The sequence below is a fragment of the Neodiprion fabricii genome, chromosome 1, assembly GCF_021155785.1.
Source record: "Neodiprion fabricii isolate iyNeoFabr1 chromosome 1, iyNeoFabr1.1, whole genome shotgun sequence".
NCBI classification, from domain to species: domain Eukaryota; kingdom Metazoa; phylum Arthropoda; class Insecta; order Hymenoptera; family Diprionidae; genus Neodiprion; species Neodiprion fabricii.
Genome location: NC_060239.1, coordinates 14,291,245 through 14,297,690, shown reverse-complemented (window position 1 = coordinate 14,297,690; position 6,446 = coordinate 14,291,245). Strand labels below are relative to the sequence as shown.

General features: G+C 44.5%; 1 protein-coding gene across 2 annotated transcripts in view; it reads left to right on the top strand.

Annotated features, from left to right (window-relative positions):
- LOC124178615 (annulin) overlaps positions 1-6,446 on the top strand; it is a 423,181-nt gene that overhangs the window by 378,956 nt on the left and 37,779 nt on the right. The gene's annotated exons all lie outside the window — the stretch shown is intronic.

The window sequence follows — 6,446 nt, the reverse complement described above, 5'->3', positions numbered from 1 at the left end:
CGTTATCTATGTCACTACGCGAATCTACCATAGACTTAAAAGTATTCTTGAACGATAGCCACTTGTCGTGATTTCCATCGAATTTCGGAATTTCGGCCGCTGGTAATTTCAACAATCTCTGTCTCTCCATGAACGTTGAATTTCCGATAGGCGCGGTAATATTATTTTCGGCGTTAGCTACTTGCATCGTTTGAATTCGGCTCGCGACCCGGTAATATTTGTCTCTGAGACAGTCAATCTCTTGTATTTGTACGTTATCGGCATCGAGAATAGCGAGTTCGTCATGGTGTTCTTCATACGCGTGAAATAAAACAGTAATTCTTTCTAAGCGAAGTTTTGCATTTACGTAATCAATCTCCGCTTGTTCGAGCCCGTTGGTCAATATATTCAATTGTTCGTTAAGGCCTTTGCCTTTTTGAACGATAAGGGCAACCTTTTTCGCGTCTCGACTCATTTTTTTATCGAGGAAAATATAATATTACAATCAAATTAAATGAAACTGGAAAAAATGAACGTATTCCTTCAACGAGGTATGAAGCGCGTAACGATAATCTTCAAACTTGTTATCACAAGGAGTGTCCAATTGTGTTCACTTATCTTTTTTGATCGAAGTTATCCGTGGTGAATGCTGCTGGTGGAGACTGGGCGGCTGTTGTATCGTGATGATGTAGTCCAAAACGTTGACAAAGCAGAATTATAATCCAATGGGAAATGCTGACCGAGCTTCACAGGATGTACTGCCACAAATTCTCTTGCATTCACACTTCAATAATGTTTTGTGTTATGTTTGTGTTTTTGTTGAATTCATACCTCACAGGAGGCACCAAAATGTTTATTCATAAAGGAGGAAACTTACGAAGACATTTATTCTATGTGAAAATAACTTGAACCAGGGAATTTAGTTGGGAAAAAGCCGTAAGGCATAAAAAACCCAAATTTATTTATATTTCAACACAAGAACAAAGGTTAGATGAAATCAATTAAATATCGAAGAGGTATGAATATTTAATAACGTGTGAATGATGAAGTGTGGAAATTCGGAGGAGACCGCTCGACTCCACGAAGAGAGTCAGGAGGAGAAAATGCTCGACTCCTACGGACGGGCTCGTCAGCCCGTCGCGTTATATTGTGAGAGACAAGCTCGATCGTATGATTCAGTTGAGAGACAGCGCTCGATCGTATGATTTAGTTGAGAGACAGCGCTCGATCGTATAATTCGTTTGCCAAAGGCAATTATTGCTTTAAGAAGGTGTATTCGATTTTATATGGGTTTATATGTTTTTTGCTTCGGGACTCCGTGCGTACGAAAAAAAGGTTTCGCGATAACTGATACTTCAGTTGCTACAACAAGAGTCCTTTTTTTTTGAAAGAAGACTCTCGCGAGCTAGCAAATGTTATTTGTTTATGTGTGTGTATATATGTGCTGATATACATATATATTTATGTTTTTACTCTTCCTACGGAACATACCTCGTCCCCGTGTACCGACTAGATAAGCAAAGATTCTCTTTGCAGCCATCCAGTGCGCGCGACTATGTTTATTCAGGTACTTCGAGACTAGATTAACCGCAAATGCGATATCGGGACGAGATACAACCGCTAAAAACATTAGCGACCCGACCGCTTCTCGATACGGCACATCCTCACACTCGTTTTCATGCTCTACCGGATACAACGTGACATTAGGATCGGCAGGCACACACACACTTTTCGCATTCAGCATACCAAACTTTTCTAACATTTTTTCAACATACTCGGACTGGTGCACGAACATCGATTTCTTAACACGATTTCGTTCGATCTGCAAGACTACGAATCGCGACGCGTCACCGATTGTTGTCTTAAACGCACTCTTTAAGTGGCCCAGCACGACACCGAGCACTTGATTCGTTTTCGCAGCCACGAGGCCATCGTCGACAAACAATGCCAGGAAGACATTCTCATTCTCGACGCACCCCTTAAATATGCACTGATCCGCACTACCCTGGGAGAAACTGAATTTCTTTAAAAATTCAGTAAATTTGAAGTTCCAGCACCTGGGTGCCTGTTTCAATCCGTAGAGCGACTTGTTTAATTTGCACACATATTCGCCACGCCCTTCCGCACTTCCTTCGACGAGAAGGCCCTCGGAATTTTCATAAAAATGTCCTCTTCGAGTTCGCCGTAGAGAAAGGCCGTGCAGACGTCGAACTGTGCCAGCTCGTAATCCTCTTGCGTCGTCTTTGCCAGAAATGCCCGAAGAGAGTCATAACGAATGACGGGCGCGAACGTCTCATTGTACTCTACACCCTCTCACTGCACAAAAACCTCGGGCGCACAGACGTGCCTTGTATCGACACTCATCCGTTGCTGACCCCTGAACGACCTTGAACACCCATTTTGAGTCTATCAGTTTATTGTTCGACTTCTTGTCGACCACGGTCCAAGTTCGGTTTTCATCGTGAGCGAGCAGCTCCTGATTAATGGCCTCCGACCATTTTGCCCCATCAGGTCCGTTTACAGCCTCTCGGAATGTTGTAGGTGCCTTGCACTCCGCAAAATCAATGTCGTATAGATACCTGTTGGGCGGTCGAATCAGTCTCCGATCCCTGAGTTGACGTCCGACAGGTTCTCCACGATCCTCGGCCTCTGCTTCCTCGTTCCGCTGTTCGTTGCGTTGACCCTCTCGCTGCTCGTCGCACTCAGCTTCCACGTCCGATCCATCAGACGCCTCATTTTCTTCACTGAATTTCAGCGACTCTTCTTCGGACTCCCCAAGCTCGTACTCTCGTCAGCAAAAGTTTCGTTAAACACGACATCGCGAGACACAACTATCGATTTTTTCTTCAGATCGTACAATCGATAGTTCGAGGATTCGTCCTGGTATCCCACCAGTACCAACTTTTTCGCCTTATCGTCGAGCTTCTTGCGAGATTGTTTCGGGATATGCGCATACGCAATCGACCCGAAAACTCGTACGTGTCCCAGCTCTGGCTTCCTTCCGGTACACTCTTCGAACGCTGTTTTTATATTTTCTCTGCTCGAATGGGTCGTCCTGTTAACAATATAGACCGCCGTACTCACGGCTTCAGCCCACAGCGCCTTGCGAAAATTCGTCGCCCGAAGCATCGTCCTCGCACTCTCAAAAATCGTACGATTTGCTCTCTCGGCCTTCCCGTTTTGTTCCGGCGTGTGTGGTGCTGAATTTTCCGTAACTATCCCTCGTTCTTTCAGATACGCGGCAAACCTTTTGTTCTTATATTCACCGCCATTGTCCGACCTCACCATCTTCAGCTTCGCACCGAACTTGTTCTCGACCATTTTATCGTAAGCCTTGAATTTTTCGAGCACTTCATCCTTGTGACGAAGAAAGTCCACATGACAAAAATTCGAAACTTCGTCGATGAACGTAACGAAATAGCTAGCGCCACCCTGTAAATTCACCTGAATCAGTCCACACACGTCGGTATGCACGCACTCACCCGCCTTCAGTTCTCGCGACCTCGAACTCTCTTTAAACGGCTTTCGGTGTGCTTTTCCAAGCTGATAGGGCTCACAGAAAAATTTTCCGACGTTCTTTAGCTTCACGCCAGTCACACGTTCATTTTTCACCATGTCCTCGAGAGCACGCGCACCAACATGTCCTAAACGCTCATGCCACTTTTTCAGATCGGCCGTCGATACATTTACTTCCATCGACTCTGTCGGTAACAGCACGCGAACAAGCATTTGATAAATCGAGTTGCCGAGACCCACACCAGTCATCACTATTTCGTCCTTCAACGTCACTGTTGCACTCTCCTCGTCGATCCCGATGAAACAACCTTTCTTGGCACAGGCTCCCAACGCTAACAGATTTGTCTTCATCTCCGGATCATACAACACTTTCTCGAACCGCACAGAATTCTATCGACCATCGACAAAAGCTTCGAGTTCGACATCGCCCTCTCCCTCGATGTTACACTCGTAGCCGTTACCGAGTACGACCGAGCCACCAACACCCGTGCGGAGATTTACGAACCACTCACGCCGATAAGTAAGATGACGAGAAGCCCCGCTGTCGCCAATCCAGGTTTCTGCTTTATCGACCTCGAGTAAGCGTCGCACTTGTTCGACCGAGATACCGACGCGTCCATTCGACGTCGTCAATCCACCATTTTTCACGGTCGCCACGAGCACAAACTTCTTTGTTTCATCTCCATCTTTGGCTTTTCCCCCACCACTGGTCTTCCGAGGGCAGTCACGTTACAAATGGCCTTTTTCGTGACACTTAAAACACTTTATGTTTTTCAGGTCCTTCTTTGGTTTCGAGCTCTGCGTTTTTTTCTTCGTACCGCCGTTCTTGATCGCGGCCAATACCTCGACTGCGTCACCACTCGTCACGTGCCTTGATTCCTCGCGCACGAGTCGCTCTGTTAAGCTTTGAATCGTCTGTTTCGCACTGTTGATATTGTCCCACGCCGTCTGAAACCCGTTGTAACTCGGTGGCAAACCCGAAAGAATTTTCGCCATCACGGTGTCGTCGGGCACTACTGCACCGACATTCCTTAGTTGCAACGCCATATTTTTAATTTTCGCAACATGTTGCACCACCGTGTCACCCGATTCCATTCGATACGCGTGAAACTTGTTTAGCAAATGCAACTTGCTCGACGACGACGTTTGTTCGTACTGTCCAGACAACGCGTCCCACATTTCTTTCGCGGTTCCGCACGTTATAAGAGAAATCAACTGCGACCTTTCGATCGACGTCGAGATCAGCACTTTCGCTTTCGCATCTTTCTCTTCCCACGCGCTCTTTACCGCCGCTGTGGCCTCCGCTGCCGGCACGTCCGAACCGTCCACGACACTATGCACTTTCGCCGCTCGAAACACTGCCTCCATCTCAAATTTCCACGTTAGGAAATTCGAGCCATCGAGCTTCTCGACGCGTCTCACCGAAAAATCGTCCGACATTTTCGCCTAGCAACTCGACGAAAAATAACTGATTAATACACAATTCCTCTCGGAACGTCCTGGGCCCATACCCTGTTGGGATATTTCGGATGAGAAGGAAAAGGTTTCCGTATTAATTAGTTGACGATAACGTTTGGATGAAACTCGATAATAAACTTTATTGATACATAAGCAAACGACGTGGTTACTCGCTCTCCTTTGCCGGAAGACTAAAACGCTCTACGCACATCCGTGCACACCAGCGCTCCTCTCGTCAACCACACACACTGCACCTCCCTTACAGCGCACGCAGGCGCGGGAGATACGAGTTTGATAAACTCACTTTCTCAACAAACTTCGAATTCATGAAGCCACACAACACTCAATAACACTTACCTTTATAAAAACAAGGCACATGAATTTTGAAATTATTCAACGCTCAACTATCTGCTCAAGGTTTTCTGTGGTTTACCTTAAGTCTGTGGGCAAATGCCAGATGGTAAAAAAGGGAGTCTTTAAATTTTTAGAGCCACAGCTCCAACTAACCTTTGAGCACTGACTGCTAGATCACTTTTATAATTGTTTTATCTTTCCCGAGTCGGGACGACTCTTTTCCTCGGGGGGGAATAGTGTTACAAAGGGTGAAATCACCCGTTTTGCTCCCTTTTAATGATCTAGTAGTCATCATAGATAAAAGACGTTTATAAACCTCTTATGTCTTTCAAAAGAATAAGGTTGCTGCGTCAACCAACATTATTGTGAAAACAGTCTTGTTTCAGACTTTAAGGACGTTCCCACCTAGCAGTGGTCCTCAACTTCTAAAACAGTCCCCCTATGTAAACTACACTATGATGCAATAACAAAAAGTTGAGGTGCAGTGTACATTTTCAGTGGCGCGAACGTGCGCAGAAGTCCAAAAATATACCCATTGCGTCGTTTCTCAGATCTGGCAACATTGTATTCTCTTTCTGTATATTATTATTATATCTGAGACGTGTGCTACAGAGTTTTAATGTTTTGAGGTTACTTTTATTTTGGAGTTAAAAAATAATTTATTTATAATGACTTCACGTTTGAAGAATGGGAGGTTTGTGAAAAAAAAAGTAGGCGATAGAGTAGCTAAAGCTCTAACAGCTATGTCAGAAGCTAAAAAAACAAAAATTCTCGAAACACTGCATGAAACTACTCAATGTAAAATTCCAGATGGGAATTGTATAGTTGCATTGGAAAAATTAGCTAAAAACCTCAAATGCACCAGCTGCAGCAGTCTTTTAGACATGGAAAAAATGTACGGCTATAACAGAGAAGGACTTCACGTAAAGTTTAAGATAAAATGTGATACTTGTGGCAGATATAATAATGTTAATACCGCAGAGTCCACCAATGGTGTTTCTGATGTCAATATGTCCGTGGTTTTAGGTAAGTGAATTCGCAATATTCTATTTATGTGTAAAAGTAAAAAACTTGAATTGACATAATTAATAGCTTTACAATTATTTTATAAGAAATTTATGATATTTACTATTTGAATG